Raw genomic sequence first — 19,037 nt, 5'->3', positions numbered from 1 at the left:
GAATTAAAACGATCATCCCCCGAGCTCAGCAGCAGCAGCTACGCCGCGTAATATTCTGGCCGCAATAATTCACTTGGCCCTATTCTCTCGAACATCCTTTTCAATCATAGCTATTAACGGCTTTGCACACACGCGGGCCGAGAGAGAGAGAGAGAGAGAGAGAGAGAGAGAGAGAGAGAGAGAGAGAGAGAGAGAGAGCGAGTTTCCTAACTCCCATCTCGTATAACTCGCTCGCGGGGGAGAGTTCGAATTCAGCGGTGCTGTTACACACTGCGCGCGCGCGCACTGCACCGCGGGCCAGGGGAGCGTATAAATAACGCCATCAATTAAGCCCTAAAGTATCTTCGCGTGTAGCGCGTATATACCAGCATACTGCCGGCAGCCGCTTATTAAGGACGTCTTTAGTTACCGCACGGGGGTATATATCGGTAAATACGCGACGGACACGCGCGCGTGCGTGCGTTTTGCGGGCACACGTGAGAGTTCTTTTTTCTCCAGATAATGATTTTATATTGGATCATCGTTATTCAACTGAATATACATCTAGCGTATTTCAACGTAAGCGATAATCTCAAATTATCCGGTAATGCTTTCTAGGCCAGTACGCAGCGAGCGTATCTTCTCATATCCAGCGAATAATCGCCGCGCAAAAAGTGGGGAAAACACAGAAATAACACAATGCGTTAATATCGGAGCTGCGCGGCTATAACATCGCGCTCGCTCGCGATTCTCATTGCGATTTCATGTATGATTATCAACGCGGGGGCCGGAAATTTTCGTCGTATCGCGCGCGCGAGCACAAACACAGAAACAGTCGGAATAAAGCTGGGGCGTTACGGCGTTAATGAAAATAACGCCCTCGCGCGGGTCCAGTCGCGGAATCGCGGAAAATTGGAGAGAGAGCGCAATGGAAGCACACTATTGATTTTGCAGTAAAACGGGGGGCGGACGAAAAATTTAATGCCGAGCGTATAAACAGTCAGCGGGTGCCGATTAAACCTGCCACAGCTCTTGACGCCGCGTAATTTTCGTTTTAATGCGCTTATGCGAATTCCCGCTGGACGAGTCCCAGGGGAAAATCTGGAAAAAAATCAGTGCAGGTATATATAACACGCGCAGTTGGCGATTTTTCGTATAGAAATGTGCTAATTCGCGTATACGGCATAGTGGCTGTATATGCATGAAGCGCCGAGTCCTTTGTTCCATCTCGTTTGGCTTTATTACCGAGAAAAAGGCCGTATCCGCGCGAATTTAGACGTCAGCCGGCGCAACAATGGCCGTCATTAACGGCCAGAGAGAGTAGCCAGCAGCAGCAGCAGCAGCAGCAGCGCGTCATCATCATGAATTTCTCCCGCGGCGTTCCCGTGTCGTCCTCCTCTCGTTATCTCGCTCCGCGCACGATTTTTGCCATCGCGGAACAAGCCAGCTCTATACACCGGACACCTCCGTGAATTAACTCTCCCGCGAGCCCCTCTGCCCAACGACAATGCAGCTTGTATACCGTCCTCGTCGTCCTTTCTTCTCTCTCCCTCTTGAGCGCGATGGTTATACCCTTTTTTTTCGCGCGAGGCTGCGGTGGATTTTTCATCGGCGTCGTTGTTTTTGTTCAACACACACGCGACGCACTGCAGCCGGGGAGACGCGATGCGCGCAGATAAAGCACAGCGTATTATATATAGACGCGAGGACAACAGGCCCCGGAAGCGTTCGAACGGACGCCGCGCGCGATAATCGCGGAATTTCCCGGAGTCTTTTTTCCGCCATCGCAGGATATACGCCTATGAAGCGATTGGCCCGATGAGAGCAGCGTTGAATTTTCACGAAGCCACTGATATAATTTTCACGAGGATCGCAAGAGTGGTTCGAAACATTTTTTTTCTCCGAACACGCGTATAACACACTACAGCGCAAAGTCCGTGCGCGCAGTCAGGTAACTTCAGAAAGGGTAAAATAGATAGCATCTCCCAGCTCTCTCCCTCATTCTTCGAAGCAGCCCGAGCGAACGCAACAGCCGCGGCGCGCAGCTCTCTCTCTCTCTCTCTCTCTCTCTCTCTCTCTCTCTCTCTCTCTCTCTCTCGGGGCTAAATAATTTCAGAGGCCGCGCGCGAGAGCTTTGGTCGGCGAAGCTCCATAAAAGGGCTCTTCTTCTCCTTCGAGCATGAGAGGGAGTAGTCGCGGCCCTTTGAAAAAAAACATAAATGGATGTAGGCTTCGCGTGCTCGCGAGTTTCCGAGAAGAGCGCGCCTCGCGCGCGGGGGCGTGTAATCTCAAAAGGAAAGGCGGATATGGTGCGCCTCGATAAAACGCGAAAGGGCAGCTACATTTTCCGCGGCGGCGATTCTTGTTTTAGAGTGTATATTTTTCAGCCGCGAGCCACTTGTATGCTTTTGGAGGTTTATTCGATTAAATCGATCGATAACTCGAAATTTTTGATTTTTCAATAACCGCCATTGATTGAAGTACGCGTTTGAAAATTTAATGTTATCGGAAATATTCGGAATTTACACGTCGATCCATATACAGAGTGATTATTGATAATCATATACATTAACGCGGACTTTAAATGAGTCAATTTTAAATTCATCGAAATCAACTTATATTCGCATGCATGATTTAAATTCGAGCTATGGAGAATTCAATTTTCAAATATAAAGAGAGACGCTGATAGGTCGAAGGAGGAGATATCGAATCAACGTCTCCCGGTCAATCAAGCTCGAGCGATTTCCAGCGTGCTTTTAAGCGCACGAGAGCTTTTCAGCTGCTGCTGCAGGCTGAAAAGTTGTGCGCGCCGGCAATTCGCGCGAAATCTACATTCAAATCAACGCCGCGCGCATCCCCCGTTGTGATTCACGCGCGCGCAGAGCAGCCTTTAATGGACCTAACTTGGAAATTGCGCCAAGAGAGAGAGAGAGAGAGAGAGAGAGAGAGAGAGAGAGAGAGAGAGAGAATCGCAGCTGCCGTGCTCGCTCGCTCGCTCGCGTCCGTTAAAGCGAATTTCCACTAAAGATTCGGTTTACCAGCCCCGAGTTTGCTCGGCGCGCGGTAAAAGTAAGTTCGTTACCTTATTGTTGCACCCGGCCATCAGCGCGCGCGCGCGCGAGAGAGAGAGTTTTTCATTTTCGATTTTAATTGGACTCGCTCCGCCGTCTCGCTGCCGGTGCTGCTGTTACTTACTCGGCGAGCGAAAAGCTCGGTTTTACGACGCTCGAAATGCGGCTCCTCTTTGAATGCGCTCCGTCGAGAGGTGTAATAAATTTATTACGAAAGCGTGACAAATACTTTTGTCGAAAGCTCTCTTGACCTCGGCGAAATAAGCCAGCTTTCTTTGTCCCAAAGCTCGCTCACGAGCCCGAGGCGACACTCCGGAAGAATTGCTCGCTCCCACGCTCCTTTGGCACTTTACACCCTTTTAATTGCGACGCACACCGCGCGCGAGCGCGCTCTCGTATAACACGCGCCGTGGGAGTAGAGCCGGTCTTTTACGAGAGTAGGAACAGCTGATTAATGGAACGAAAGTTATAACGCGTATTGTACGCGACGTCTCAGCTCGGCTCTCTGGTATCGGCGGTATTAATCAAGCGAGGTGTTTCATTTGTTTCGATAGAGAGGGAGAGAGAGAGAGAGAGAGAGAGAGAGAGAGAGAGAGAAAGAGACAGAGAGAGAGAGAGAGATAGAGATAGAGAGAGAGATAGAGATAGAGAGAGAGAGAGTTTGCTACGAAAATAGAATATCCGTTGCAACAGCGCCGTGTTTATTCTTTGCGCCACAGCCGATTCAGCCGGAGATAAAATACGTGATTCGAGAGAGAGAGAGAGAGAGAGAGAGAGAGAGTCGGGCAGCTGTCCAGAAACTCCCACGCGCGACGACGACACAGCGGAAATCGGTCTTAAAAGCCGAAAATCCCATTCTTGGCGCCGCGTCCGAATGAAAGAAATTATGATAATGAGAAGCTCTCGCGGCGCGCGATATTTCCACATTCCCGCTAACGACTCTCCCGCATAATAAAACACTCTCTCTCTCTCTCTCTCTCTCTACCCTGGTCGCGCGATATAATCCACGGCAATTAATCGTGCCCGGCTCAGTCAATAAAGCGCTGCACGTTATTATATATACGTAACTCGCATTCGGCTCTCTCTCTCTCTCTCTCTCTCTCTCTCTCTCTCTCTCTCTCTCTTTTGAAAATATAACGTTTCATTAAGACGAGTCCGCGAGAATTAATTGCTCGACGACGAAATTCGGACCTCGGACGGCGAATAATGGATAATAACGGGGCCGCGCCACCGCTCAGGATATAGAAGGCGAACTTTGGTAAACTTGGAACCGCGCGCGCGAGCGCGAGAGAGCAGCTGTAATGATCGGAGCCATTGTAAATGTCGAGGCGCGGAAGTCGTTAACCCACGCAATACGCCGCCGGCGTCGCGTCGCTCGCGCTGTAATATTCCTCGCAGTTTCCAGAAGACAAAGAGCGGGATCTCTCGTATTGAAAGCAGTTTATTTTATACTCCGCGCTTTCTTTTTTTCAGATATATAGCGAGCAGTTGATGAAAAAGCGTTCGTGGTTAATACGAGTTGACAACGCGGGGGTATATAGCAGCTGCGTTAGCTCGGCCTCGTGTAATCCCCGCGTCAAAGTTTATGGAAACTGCGGAGTTTACTGCGCATATACTTAGCCGTGTATACACACAGATAATGTGGCCGTAAACGTAAATCTCGACGCGCGAGTGTCTCCCTAGCACGCGACGGCGGGTCGAGAAAAAAATAGACCGCCGCGAGTAATTGCATGGCGAAAAAACGACTCATCAATTCGAAACCGACTCTGTGTACACTAACCGTACCGGCTTCAAAGCGACTTCGCTCAAAGGAGAAGAAGGGTATAATCCGAAGAACACGCGAGACACGCGACACCCCCATGATAACTAGCGCAGAGATAGAAGAGCCAACTAATATGCGCTGCGCGAAAGCTCGCGTTTCGGATGCTGCACTCTTGCTCTGCTCACGTCTTCTGTTCGCTATACACATGTAACGCTATACACATGTAAAAGAGAGCTACAACCGCGCGCATATTCTTTTCAGCCCCGCCGAGACAATCGCGAGCATTCGCCCTGTTAGCAGCAGCAGAAGACGACTGGATTCCGCGAATGCAAAGTTGCGCGGAGGCTACTTTTCCGTCCTTTTCGCTAAATCCACGCGGGAATTCGCTCGTCCTCTCGAGCCACACTGATCTTCGATGTACAGAGAAAGAGAGAGAGAGAGAGAGAGAGAGAGAGAGAGAGAGAGAGAGAGAGAGAGAGAGATCCGCCGCGCTCTTCCGGGAGTCGGTAAATTAAGAGTTTACTGACAAGACAATGGCAGCTTATAGCAGGGAAAGGGTTAATATTGTAAGGGGCTGAGGGGCTCGTTGTATGCGCCCGCGGATGAGCCCTGGTGGTCGCGGCTGCAGCTTCTTCTTGAAATTTCCGAGTTATTGTTCGAGCGAGTTCCTATGTGTAATTCATCTGGATGACGTTGATTCATATCCACGATGGTTATTTTCAGAGCTCGTTATTATCGATGAAACGGTTCTTGGCAGGATTCTCCGCGCGGGTTATTCTGGTCAGGTCGAAACGAGAACGCTCGCATATTACGATTGAATTAATTTGTGCTATACCTTGAATTACCACTGCCTCGTAGTCATATTCATACAAAATTATGAATAAAGCGAATAACGTCAGTTCGGATTAACTATTCACGCCGGATGAACACGAAGATTGACAGTCGACTCGAGAGTAACTCGCTCTTTCGACTTACCTGAAACAAAAAATAGAACAAGCTCTCAATATTTAATTCATCTCAAAGTCTCCCCGCAGCCGATGCAAACGAGTCGTGCACCTCCCCGAAGAAAAAAAAGAGTGTACACGAAGCTCTCCCTCGTCGTAGCAGCCCTCGCGCGGGAAAGAAAAACAACCCTTCGTGCGGGGCCATTATAAAAAAGCTCGTGCACGCACCCGCGCCGGAGAAAAAACCTGGGCCTACGCTGCGCAGCGGCGATAGCGGACGAGACGCTCGGCGGTGGCTAACAAGGCGCGTGCGTAATCTCCTTGGATCTCGTATATGCGCGGGCCAATGGCGCCGAGGCTGATAAGCCGCGATCCTGCCCCGTCGGCATATAGACAATGGCTGCACAGCTGCTGCACGCGGGGGAGGAGGCGGCGTGTAATTTCATATGCGAGAGTCTCTCTCGAATTTTTCATCGACAGCGAAGAGAATCTTCGGCTTTAATCGACGATGAATAAACACACGCGCAGCTTTTCTCGCGAGCGCGTGAAAAACGCCGTATATGTTTATGCGCTCGCGCGCGCAGCCCGAGAAGAAGGTGCGCCGCGGAGGAAGAATATACGAAGAGGAAGGGCTTGATTTATAACCTCCTCTCGCCGGGGACGAAATTGATTCCGACGTTTCAGCGTTCTTGTTAGCGCGCGAGCTAGCGCGCCATTCCATATTCCGCCGTCTCCGTCCCCGTCGTCGTGATTCATGATCCTCCGGCTGTTATTGGCGGCGCCATTTTTATCGGCAGCCACTGTACTCCCGTGTGACATATCTCTGCAAGCTCTAGATTGACGAGCCGATCCTTTTCAAAGAAAGGGGTTTTGAGATCGTCAATTCGAACGCGATTATTCTTGGCCGCGATCGCGTCGACAGTTATTATGAGTGAGTATAATCGTTATTCGCCGTAGCCTATCGAACGCCAGAGCGGATTTATCTCGTATAATTGAATTTTCTCGGCTCGTAATTGACCGCGGAGCGTGCAGTATTAAAATATTCCAGATGTAAATTTGGTTTTCAATCGGTACCATCGGCTCTTCTCTCGCCCGAAACGATGAGACATATTTTTTTAAACACTGCGTCGCGGCGCATCCGCGTGTACCTATTCCAAGATTCGTCTATATTACAGCGAGGCAACAACCTCCGAACTAGTTGGTCGATCGAGCATCCAAGATGACTATACCTATACCAGCAGCAGCCCAGTCTAGCGTGTCGCGTATACACGTATACACGCGCGAGCCCAGCGAAAACGCGAATTAAGCACAGCCGAGAGCTCGGCCAAAGTCGCAGGCGCCCTCGCTTTTGTGCGCCGAGAGAGAGAGAGAGAGAGAGAGAGAGAGAGAGAGAGAGAGAGAGAGAGAGAGCGGCGGAAGAAGCTAACCGGCTTTAGGAGATGGAAAACGTACGTCGTCGGCGTCCTAACCCTCGAGTCGCGTTCGCGCTTCATTGACCTCCGGACACACGTAGCCTCGCTTTCTCGACCGTGCTTTCTCTCTCTCTCTCTCTCTCTCTCTCTCTCTCTCTCTCTCTCTCTCTCTCTCTCTCTCTCTCTCTCTCTCTCTCTCACGCGGCCATATCTGAAAACATTTTCCCGCCGAGGAGAGAACTGGGAAACTCGTTTGTTTCTGGGATTCCGGATAGAGGAGAAAGAGGAAGAGAGGTAGAGAAATCAGGGCTTTCTAGAGAAATGGAAAAAAATGGGCGGGTGGCCGATATGAACGAGGCCGAGAGTTCCCGGGGATAAGAGAATGGATAAGGCTATCATCGCGGCGGATTCGTTTCTTTCTTCCGCTGAAAATCGAGAATATGCTCTCCTGTGGCGTCCACCGTGCGTATTTACTTATAATTTGCAAAGTTCGCGCAAGGAGAAACGGAAAAAGCTCGATAAGGCTTTCTTTTCTCTCTCGGGTCCGAGCTACTGGCTGGAAAGCGATAAAAGACACAAGGGAGAGTCTGGCGAATATCATAGCCGTTTGGCACCGGCGACGTAACTACTTTTCGCAGTAACGAGAATGCAGCCGCGTGCCTGGCACACGAGAATAAGAAGGGGATATTCTCAAGCGCGAATCTCGTCTCCGAATGCGCGTACGTGCGCGAGAGGGAAAATCGAGGATCGGCCGGAAGTTGGCTCCTGATGCCGCTGAGCTGCTTCTCTCCTCGAAGATACGATCCAGTCGGCGGATGGGGACAGAAAGCGGAAGTTCGACGTGTACGAGGGAAATATGTTGAAAATCTTGCGTAAATCCCTGCTCGTGTTACGCGGCTCTATAAGTAATGGGGAGCGCGATAAAAGCAACACACACACACACATTCGCGCAATCGTTCTCTAAGCGGCTCACTCGAATTACACACACGCGAGGAAAAAAGGCGCGCAGCAGCGCACGAAATATAAAGGAGAAAACGATTTGTCGCCGGGGCGATAATCATCTGAAGTGGCTCCCCTTCACCGGCTCTCTCTCTCTCTCTCTCTCTCTCTCTCTCTCTCGAGCGCGACAAACGAGCCCGGCGCGCGCACTCGAAAAAAGGGCGCCAGTGATAAGCCTCTCCAAAAGTCGAGAAAGAGAGCCGCGAGAAAATAAAATAAACATCGCGCGCGAAGGCAGCTTTACGGGCGCTTGTTAAAATTTACGATCGCGTGGGGGCGAGAGAGCAGACTAAATAACAATAATCGTCTTCGCTGCGCAGAGAGAGAGAGAGAAGCTCTCCTGACCCACTGCAGTGTATACTCGTCGTCTCTTTCGTCGCGATGACGGCGTCGACTCGGTCTTCTTTTTCCGTGAACTGCTGCTGCTGCTGCGCATAACACTCGCTTCGCCGCCTTTTCCCGTGTGTCTGCGTGTGTGTATAACGTCTGCGAAGAGAGGAACAAAGAGTCTTGCGCGCGCGCGCGCGCGGGATTATGTCAAACAAGCGCCGTCCGCGTGTAAACGAAAGCTCGTCAGCTTTGGAAAAAGACTCGTTGTTCCGAGAATCTCCGCCGGCGTTTAAATTTAGGCTGATTTATTTAGCCGATGATTCGCTTGTGATTTTCGTCATTGGTCTCCGAAATTTGTCGGCTGCGCTGATTCAGGCCGATATTTTTAATTTTTGTTTGGTATACAATCCACACACCGAGAACGATTTCTCAAAACTGTCCGACGTGCGAGGCTAATATAAAAGTTTGCACGTCCGAAAAAAGAATTCCGTAAAAAAACTCGCACGCGCGCACTCACGGCGTCATAAAAGCCTGCAGCGCGCGAATTCAGTCGAGTGCATGCAACGTTGAGAGGGCGTCGGGGGGAAAGAGAGGGAGTGCATTGGCTGCTCAATCTCGTTTCGCGCGCGACGATCCAATCTATAACTGCCGTCGGCTTTATACACTCGAGTCGTGAGTTTCTCTCTCGCTCTGGCGTACTCTAGCTGCAGTAGTGCAGCGCAGACAGAGAAGTGCCGCTCGTGAATTTACCGAGCGCTTTATTCGGTAGCCCCCTCTGTCTGCTGCTTTTAGTACAGCACCAATTTATTTATTTTACTTCCCTTCCGCCGCACTGCACGTAAGAAGTTTACTGCTGCTTTTTTCTCCTTTTCCTCGTTTGATAGAGACGAAAGAAACGTATACACCGTCAGGGAGAAAGAGAGATCTCGATACCGGCGGGCTAAAAACGCGACGACGTGATTATCGCTTCCTGCAGTGCGAAGGAAACGGAGAAATAGAGCCGCGGAAAACTTTCGAATGGCTGTATACGTGTAATCTTTGATACCGCCGTTACGCAAGCGGACACAGCAGCCTAATCAACGAGAGAGAGAGAGAGAGAGAGAGAGAGAGAGAGAGAGAGAGAGAGAGAGAGAGAGAGAGAGAGAGAGCGGAAGAGAATAATAAGGTTATTTACGCTCGGCTAATGGAGATAGGTAATTAGATCGCGATAGTAGGCTCTCGTGGTGTATAGTATCGTGGACAAAAAGCAGAACGAGCCGAGGAAAAATTACCGATACCAGCGAAAAACACTCAATAACGCTCTATGGACACACGCGAGCTCTCTGGAATTATTAACCGTCAATCGTTCCGCGAGCTCGTAAAAAAGCCGCACCAACCTTAATCCCGAATACACTCGCAACAAGCTGAAGCAAACATCGTCGCGGGTATATAGAGAAGCTCATCCCGGAAATAAAAAAGGTGCTACACGGCAGTCAATCGTCGTAGCGCTAATAAATTCATCGTCACGCCCGGGCCGCTGCTGGTGCGCCGATGGTATATAGAGTGCGCGTGCTTGTATACCTGCCGCGTGTAAACTCGTCGTCGGCTATGCGGCTGCGTTATTTATTGCCACTTTCCCGAGAGCGAAATTGGCCTAGGCGTGTCCGCGCATTAATGCTGTGCAAAGGAAAGCCGATCTAGGCGAGAGAATAAGAATTTTTCGGAGGGTACACGTGGGAAGCCTGTCGTGCGGCGGGAGGTTAATTTAATATTTGGACTACTGCGCGCGCGGCGAGACGCGATGATTTTAATTCGCGACTTTGCGCGCCGGCGAAACTTTACACGCGCGGCGCGCGACGTACGCGTGCTTTTGCGGGAGAGGAGACGTTAAACGCCGTCGCCATAACTAGGAAAGTTCGGCTCTCTCTCTCTCTCTCTCTCTCTCTCTCTCTCTCTCTCTCTCTCTCTCTCTCTCTCGAGCCCTGCTAATAGATAAAGTTTTGCTGTGTGTAAACTAATTCGCACGTACACGCGGTGGCGGCGGCGGGCGGCCAATGTCAACTCAGCCCTCGGTTAATATTCCCTGAAGAATTCGTTGGCTGTGTATCCTGTTTAAGATCTAGTCGCGTCGTTTCGAAATTACGCCCAGAAAGTTATATAAAATAATCAAAGCGAGCCGGCCGCGATAAATTTCCCGTTATCCGACACGCCGCACGCGTCGTCCTCTCGAGCCCCCAAAGTAGCTGGCGTATACGGTATCTCCTCTGTCGGGGTGGGCCGACGCGACAACGGCGACGACCACATCCGCCGCTAAATCCCTGATTTTAGGTGCAGTCACGCCTCTCTCCATACATTTGCATTTTCTTCTCGGTCACGACGGAATTCGCTGTTTTTTTCCAAGAATGTGCAGAGAGTCAAAGAGTATATAATTGCCGAAGGATATGAATTTTTCCGTACGGAGCTGTGCACATATAGTATCGCGTGACTCGGCTCAGTCGATACGCGTTACGTATTCCGAAAAGCACACGTGCTTTCGAAGCGACAACAAGCAGGCCTTTGTCGCGACGTGTCTCCCTCACACGCGACAAGACACGTCTTCATTGCTTTTCAAACACTCTTCAGTAATCATCTCTAACGACTCGGCCTTATCTGCTTAATCACCTCGTTCCGCTCTCGTGAAATCACGGGGCGATTAACGCGCCGCACCGCGGCCTATCTAAACTGCGGAATAATTAATTTACGGTCATCCCGCGCTGAGCTTCGTACATTTGAAATTCAAATGAACAAGCGCGCACACTTTCTTCGCGGTGTTTCTCCGCGAAATTGCAAATATTCGCTCTCCGCCGAGGCACAATAAACTGCAATCGGCTCTGCTCGCTCTTTCCCGCTATTTACGAGCTCGAGAAATCTCTCTCTGGTGCGTCCAGTAGTCCATCCTCCGAGCGGCGAGTGATTTACGAACGACGTGCGGGGAAATAGCTTCGGAAAAAAGCGCACAGCGAGCTGTCTGGCGAGAAATCGCCCGCGAGAATTCTAATTCCGTGCGGTCGGTCGAAATCTACAATGAGCCGCCTCTATAAACAATCGCAGGCCAAAAATATACACGCCAGCAGCAGCAGCGAAAATGTATACTCGCGGAGCTCGGTTGAAAATATATTCGCGCGACTTGTAAACTTAGCAGCGATTCTTTTATCCGCGAGATATTATTCGGCGGGGAAAAAATAGAAGGCGCGAGGGTGAAGACACGTTTACGCGTACAATATCATCGCGATGACGTCCGCTCTAAATCGGGAGGATTTATGTTTATTTTCAAACTTCAAACCCGTCTTTCTTTCGTTCAGTACGCCGGGGAGTGGTAAAATTGAAGGAGAAGAAAAATCAGGTCAGGGAATTCAATTATACACTCGGCCGGGCAATTAGCATCATAGTCGCCGCTGCTGCCCTGAAAGTATAAAAAGTCTCGCGTCCCAACTGCTATCCAGTCCCATCTCCCGTCGTCCGCCTCCAACCCTTCCATCCCCCCCCCCTTCTCTCTCTCGCGGCCGTCTCATCTTCCAGCGGCATTAGAGGCCCTAGAAAAGAGAGGCAGCAGAGCTCTCGCGGATTACAGTGTATTTAAGGCGACGGCAGCAGCTGCGTTCAAGGGAACAACCGAGTTATGGGTTTAACCTGTGCGCGAGCGTCTCTGCGCCCCCACCATCGCGCCTATGCTCCTCTCTTTCTCTTTAGCGTCTGTCCCAGCCGTAGCGGCAGGCAGCTTGTACTTAAACGTCTATTCCGTGCGCGGGCATTTTCTCCTCTGTACCTTCTGCAGCGGCGGCGTACGGAAGATAGAACTGGGAAAATATAGCTCTCGCGGTCGAGTGACTCGTCTCTCTCTCCCTCTGGCTCTGCAATTATGAGATTCAATTTCGCTACGCGCTCGCGCGTTTTCATTGTTTTTGCAAGCCCGCGCGCGAGTGAATTTATATTAAAATTCGTTGCTAAACGATTTTATTGTGCGCCCAGTATGTGCCAGCCGAGGGCGGTAAACGAGCGAGCGAGCGTAATTAATTTGAGGAAAAAATGATGAATTTGTCGACTATACCGAAGTCGAAACTACGTGCCCGCTTTCGTAAACAATTACGAGAAAACAATACACGCGCTTACAACGCAGCGCCGTCGATCGTGGGCGAAACAACGCGTATATATAGCACCGTAAATCCTCGACGCGTAATTAACCGAAGAACCTCGAGCGAAAAAGTAAGCCCCATTTTTTGCGATACCCGCACACACACTCTTCTCTCTTTCTCTCCGCGCTCGACTACGTTCGAGAGAGGCAACGCGCCAGTAGCGCCATACGCGCTAGAGCGTATACGTATACGTGCATAAGGTGAACGCGAGAGAGAAAGAGAGACGCTCTTCTCCCTCCGGAAAGCAAAGCCTGTATAAAGCTGCTGAACGAACGGAGAGACTTCAAGGCTAAGCGTTCTTCGGAGCCGGTACAGTCCGCCGCGAAAGTTTTTGCCTCGCGTTCTTGGCGTTGTTGTGGAGGATCGAGTGGGGGGGGGGGGATACGTACACACATCTCCCGGCTGTATCGGGGCTGATGTTGTGTACCGCCGATACAGTCGAGGAGGAGCGACTCAAGGAGAGCAAGGCGCGCTCGACTTTTTATGGGGAAATTAGCCGGTTCTCTCGTGCTCGGAGATTTTCACCGCGAGAGAGAGAGAGAGAGAGAGCCTCCTTTGTGCGAGGCGTTGCTGCTACGTTTGTTAGATTTCATGTATGGTATTACACAGCTTTATAAAATTTTGGCTCACGAGAACTGGTTTGACGCAGCGGTTCCCGTAGCAAATTAGGGAAATAACTCGCAAGCGCGTTATTGATGCTCCCACTTATAAGCCAATTTCGGCAATTTTTAACCTCGACTTGTTTGCTCTCTCTCTCTCTCTCTCTCTCTCTCTCTCTCTCTCTCTCTCTCTCTCTCTCTCTCTCTCTCTCTCTCTCTCTCTCTCTCTCGGCTCGAAATAAACCATCTTTTTTACGCAACGCCTTATCCGTATTTCGCGCGTTGTAAACGTACACGCGTATAATTTTTTTTCCCCAGCCCGGGATAAACTGCGAAACAAACAAGTCGAGCGTATAACACACGCTCCATCGGAGAAACGAGCGAAATTTTTTGCCCCCGAAAGTTTTTCAGGACGCATCTATCGAGTGTCCGGCGAACCGATTCCGGCTCCCTTTAACTTTATCAAACACGTGCTCGCGAGAGAGAGCAAAAGAAATGAGGTGTCGCGGCGGCCAAAATAAAGTATATAAAACAGAATCGCACCGACGGAACGACTGATATATGTGCGAGAAAGAGAGAGTAGAGAGAGAGAGAGGTAAGAGAAAAAAGCGAGAAATAACACAAACGCACTCCCTTCTAACGCGCGGGGGCGCTCGACGTTCCGATTGTAAACAAGATTCTAAAGCCTGGACGCTCTCTCTCTCTCTCTCTCTCTCTCTCTCTCTCTCTCTCTCTCTCTCTCTCGCGGGCGCGCGCGCGCTGTCTGTTTACCCGGATTTGTTTTGCGAGAAGAGCTGCGAGGGAGAGGAAAGCGCGGCAGAGTAAACAGCAATGCACACCTCTGTATCCGGGATACAGGGCGAAAATGGAAAACAATCGGGACCGCCGCCGATTCCCTCCTGTTTCTGTATGCATCTCGGATCCGCGTATAACCGGGCGTCGGGTGTATTAAAACGCGCGGTGTAATATGCAGATATCGCGCTACTCTCGAGCTTTTTTGCGCTATCGTGTAAACTCCGTCCAAACATTTCAAGAGAAAGAGGGAGAAAAAAGGAGAGTCGTTCGACCGGCGGAGAGAAATTGGAGGGGTCGCCATCGAGGTTAATCCGGCGAGATTAGCGGCGCCGAAAAGCCCGTTCGTGTATACATAAGGAACTGGTTTCGGTGGAGCGAAGGAAAAGAAGAAGAAGAAGCGAGAGAAGCGCTGATGCTGACGCTTCTTTCTCCGCGCGTCGCTGAGTCTTGGATTACACGGCGATTAACGCAGCATTACAAAACGCGCCTTTAATACTTGTATCTAAGGTTACATCGCGTGTATGAAAAATGCGCACAACAACGACGACGACGGCGGACGAGAAAAAAGAGGAGCGTCGAGCTATATCGAGCACGGATGGAAAAGCCCGTAATGAAAAAGCCAAGCCTTTGTCTTCCTCGCGCGAACGCGCGCACGAAAAATAAAGCGGTTTTTGATCTAGCTCACTCTCACTCTCTCTCGCGAAAAAATGATTTTTACCAGCGCGTGTATACGAGAGTCAAGCACTTTTAATTAATTTTTTCCCGCGGCGCTTTTTCCCACTGCCTAGCACTGCGTGGATTTACTCGAGTTTCGGCAAAGAAATACGTCGGCGGCTAGAATTACAAGCCACTTTTTCGCTCTCGTACATAGTCGAGAGAGTGATCTAATTAGGGGGAGAATATAATTTCGCATGTCGTTAAATTGGCTCTTGCGTCAGTCGATATGACCTCCTATATATGTATACTTTTGCAACGCGTGAGATACAGAGCAAACATGACGCCGCCGCAGCGCTCTGTTTCTGTTTACATATCGGCGAGTCACCTGATTTCATGAAATATTCATCGCCGCCCAACCGCCGAGCGATCTTTGCGCTGCTGTTTTTTCTCTCTCAATAGCTATAGACGAGTAGTGGAAAAAAGGGCTAAAATCCGAGCGAGTGGAATACCACGATGCACTCGTCGAACTCTCGGCAGAATTCAAGAGACGCGAGGTATTCTCGCTCGAATAAAGTGGGATCGGCGCGGCAGTGACTTCTTCATTTTCTCTGCGGCATCGGCTGCGCCGCACGAGATTTTAGTTTAATGGGCGCTCCGATATTCCTAGGAATTCCAGATCGGATATATTATGCTCCGCCGCTGCAGCTGCAGCGACGAAATCATAACATCGCTCGGGAGAGAAGGAGATCGACTCTATCTCTCCGTGCTGCTATCGCGTATCTCTCGACACTGACGCCTCTCCGCGGCGACTTTGTTTTATCTTGATTTTTGCATAATTCCGAGAGGAAACTGTGATTGAGTAACTTCGATCGCCGATATAGCCGAACTCCTCTCGTTATAGAAGCCGTTGTCGCTCAGGGAGATCTTCCGTATAACGAGCGTTTATTTAATCGATTGGCAGATGCAGCCTTGATATTACAATATAACGAGAGAGAGAGAGAGAGAGAGAGAGAGAGAGAGAAAGAGAACTTGGAGGGAGTTCGCTCTCGCAGGACTCGTTGCAGTATTATACGCCGTCCTCGCGGATTTGAATGGACTGAAAGGGCTGAATATAAATCGAGCGGTGACTTTGAGGGATTTTCCTCGCGATTATAATGAGCGCGCGACGATGAGAGTACAAAAGATCGACTCTGGTATACATTCGTCGGAATAATTCATAGGAATCGCTTTGTCTGATTATATTCCACGTGATCATTTCGATGAGAGAGCCGGCATTTTCCGCGCATGACGGAAGAAAATCTGCACTCGACGTATAATTGCAGCGACTCGAGCGTCGAAAGAATTATGACTCGAATAACTAATTCAGCTCGAGAGAACTGGTCTTTTTGGCCGACTTCATTATTATTCCGTGACTCGGCTCTCTCTTTGCCTCTGTATAAGTCAATTACAGAATACCTCCCGCAGCCTGTCTGTTCTCTTCCGCACTTCATTACCGTCAAGCTGCTGGAATCCCGTGCTAGCGCGCGAAGAAATACACTCGATTGAAAAGTACCCTCCCCCTCGATCGATAATGAAATTCCCCGAGTGCGAGTTGACGGAAAGTGCATAATAGCTTCTTCTCTCGAGGGAGAGAGAGTTCGACGGCAACTTCGAGAGGAGCTCGGAGCTCTAAAAACTGCGCCCTGCACCGGCCACGCGATTTTTTCGTCAGCCCGGCGCATCTGCCCTCAGTCTCGCGCGCGCTTTTTCTCTGTTTAACTTTGCCCCGGCGGCGGCTACACGTTAACTTTATAATTCATAATCCGAGACTCTTATGTAGGCAGCTCCGCGCGCGGCGCACGTGCGCGACACCGAAATAAGATTAAAATTCGAAAGTTATAATTGAAAGAGTTATAATTGAATTTGCGCCGAGCCGTTCCCCACTTTACACATCGCTTGCGCGCGCGAGAGAGAGATAGAGAGAGAGGTCCGTCTATAAGTGCATCAGCCTTTTAGCGAGTGCAGCCGCTCTCTGTTCTCTCGCCGCGACGCTGAAGTGCATAGAGAGAGAGAGAGAGAGAGAGAGAGAGAGAGAGAGGGAGAGAGAGAGAGAGAAGAGTACACTCGGAGGGAGACAGGAGTTTTCGTGGAGTTTTACACTCGGCGGAGAGTAGCGAGCGTTGCGTAAAACGCGCCTTTGGCTTTCTTTGATTCGTCGCGTGCATTACGTACACATGTGTGCTATAGTGGTCTCTGCGAGTTTTTTCCCCCTGCAGATATCCGCGCTTTGTTAATAATCGGGTTAGGCTGTGCGCGCGGGGCTATTAAAATTTAATGCAGCGCGGAGATGAAGGATATTTTCTTTTATTTGCCGAATGAGCGTAATGAGAAGATAAATCTTTACGGGCTACTACCGCGAGCTCCGAGAATATTGCGCCGAGATTATGATGATTGGTTGCACAGGTGCAATTGGCCTACGAGAGGCTCGTTACGAGAGACGGGCATAGAGTGCTCTGTGTTGCGTAAAGGATTTTTACTTTGACTTATGATACGAGTGCGCGCACAGCAGCTCTTTAATCTCCGAAGTTTGGAAATAAACAAATAGATACGGTTAATTAACGTTACCCCAATCGTCGGCTGTTGTAAGCGTTCGAGCGTAGTGTTTGGAAATCGTCGCTTACCTGAAACATATCAAAAAAGAGTTATTAGCACACAGAAATACATACAACGCCCAACGGGTCTTTCATTCAAAGATCGTGAGCTTCGCGGAGGAAGACACGAATTTTACGACTTTTGGGTTCGTCTCAAGCGAGTGTAATTCTCATTGATTTTCAACAAACCACGAATTCGCATCTGACTTGGAAAGAAAGCCCTCGAGTCGCCAGCGCGGCGTCGACGACGGCAATTTCGTCCGCAGGCCGTGAAAAAAAGTTACGATCCGTTCACGGAAGCCGATCGCAATAAAACCACTCCTCTCTTTCTCTCCGCATTGTAGGAAACAACGGCGCTTACGGCTCTCTCCCGACCGTCGAATTACACGGCGAGAAGTTGCGCAAAAATGTCTCAATGTGCCTACACACACACATACACAGAGTATCGCAGCAGCAAGGATTAAATAAGCGTACACACAAGCGAGGAATTATTTCCATTGATGGGGCGGCAGGAGGCAGAACGGAGAGATAGGAGACAATTCTGGGAGAGAGAGAGAGAGAGAGAGCGTTGCCGGCGCTGCAATTTATTTGTTTTGCAGCGGCTCCCTGCCCTATGTTATTCGGGCTACCGCGCGAAGCGGAGCTAGAAGAGAGAGAATAGCAGTAGGAGGAAGAAGAGCGTATAACGTAATGCAATTAACCGCGCGAGTCGTTAGGGCCTTCGTTAAGGAAGAAACGAAGCTGCAGCAGCAGCGTCTCGCCCAGCGGTAGTCCCTCTACGTGTACAGCGTATATACATATAGCTATCACATCCGAGTTCCAGGCACACCAAAGGACTCCCCTAAGTAATGGCGCGCCATGCAAGAGCCGGCGCTGGCGCGAAAAAGAGAGCAGCGGAGTGGGAGTGTGTACCTATAGCTGCTGGCTGTTGAGCAGGACCTTTGTATAATACGTGTATGTACAAGCTAGAGCTATTACAACTAAAGACTGTGTATATATTACAGCGCGCGCTAGTCCTAGACTTTCTCACGCCGAGCACATACACACACACAGCGCAGTAATAGGCCCGCTGCCGCTGCTGCCGTACATAGACGTGGCGCATAATATGCCCGCCGTATACGAAATCGATATATATATATATATATATATATATGTAAGGCTTTCGCGCGCGGGAGAGAGAGAGAGAGAGAGATCGCGCATACATAATAAATCCAGCCAATTATTTTTCTCTCCCCGTAGCAGCATTATATTCGTGAGATTCCCGCAAAAGTGTGCGCCACTCGCAACAAAGAAAATACCCGCCGACGACGGTAATCGAGCAGCGTTGCGGGTGTTTATAAAGGAGCGAAATCGATGGATTAATTGAAATTCCCGCTGCTGCTGCTGGCTTTTTCCTTCGTCGATTCCATTGTGCGCGCTATCGGCCTCTCTTAATTCGCTGTTTATTAAATAGGATCTCGCTTTCATTACCGATTCTTTTCTCTCCGCTGCACACCGAGGCATACAATTATACGCGCCGCGGCTGATTAAGAGCTTAACTGCGCGTGCGCTCTCGAGTATTATTGTACACGCACGCGTGTGATCCCATACCGAGGATCGATTCGATCCGTAGCTCTGATGCGCGAATCAAACGAAATGAATAATCCCATAAACAGCTCCGGCGCGCGAAAACGCTCCGCGGCGTATCTCGGAGCGGCGATCAAGGAAG

The 19,037-nt window shown here is 50.1% G+C and overlaps 1 protein-coding gene across 4 annotated transcripts in view; it reads right to left on the bottom strand.

Annotated features, from left to right (window-relative positions):
- The window catches only part of LOC100123597 (semaphorin-1A), a 174,579-nt gene that overhangs the window by 135,272 nt on the left and 20,270 nt on the right, over positions 1–19,037 (bottom strand). Inside the window, exon 1 of one of the 4 annotated variants that reach the window (XM_031932026.2) lies at positions 5,648–5,729. The exons of the other annotated variants lie outside the window; for them this stretch is intronic. The gene's annotated coding sequence lies outside the window, so the exon portion shown is untranslated. Of the gene's footprint in view, positions 1–5,647; positions 5,730–19,037 lie in introns of those variants that run through there. 4 annotated transcript variants of the gene reach the window in all.

Source organism: Nasonia vitripennis, chromosome 5, assembly GCF_009193385.2.
Source record: "Nasonia vitripennis strain AsymCx chromosome 5, Nvit_psr_1.1, whole genome shotgun sequence".
NCBI lineage: Eukaryota > Metazoa > Arthropoda > Insecta > Hymenoptera > Pteromalidae > Nasonia > Nasonia vitripennis.
The sequence above is the reverse complement of the archived record's forward strand: the minus strand, read 5'-3'. Positions and strand labels throughout refer to the sequence as shown.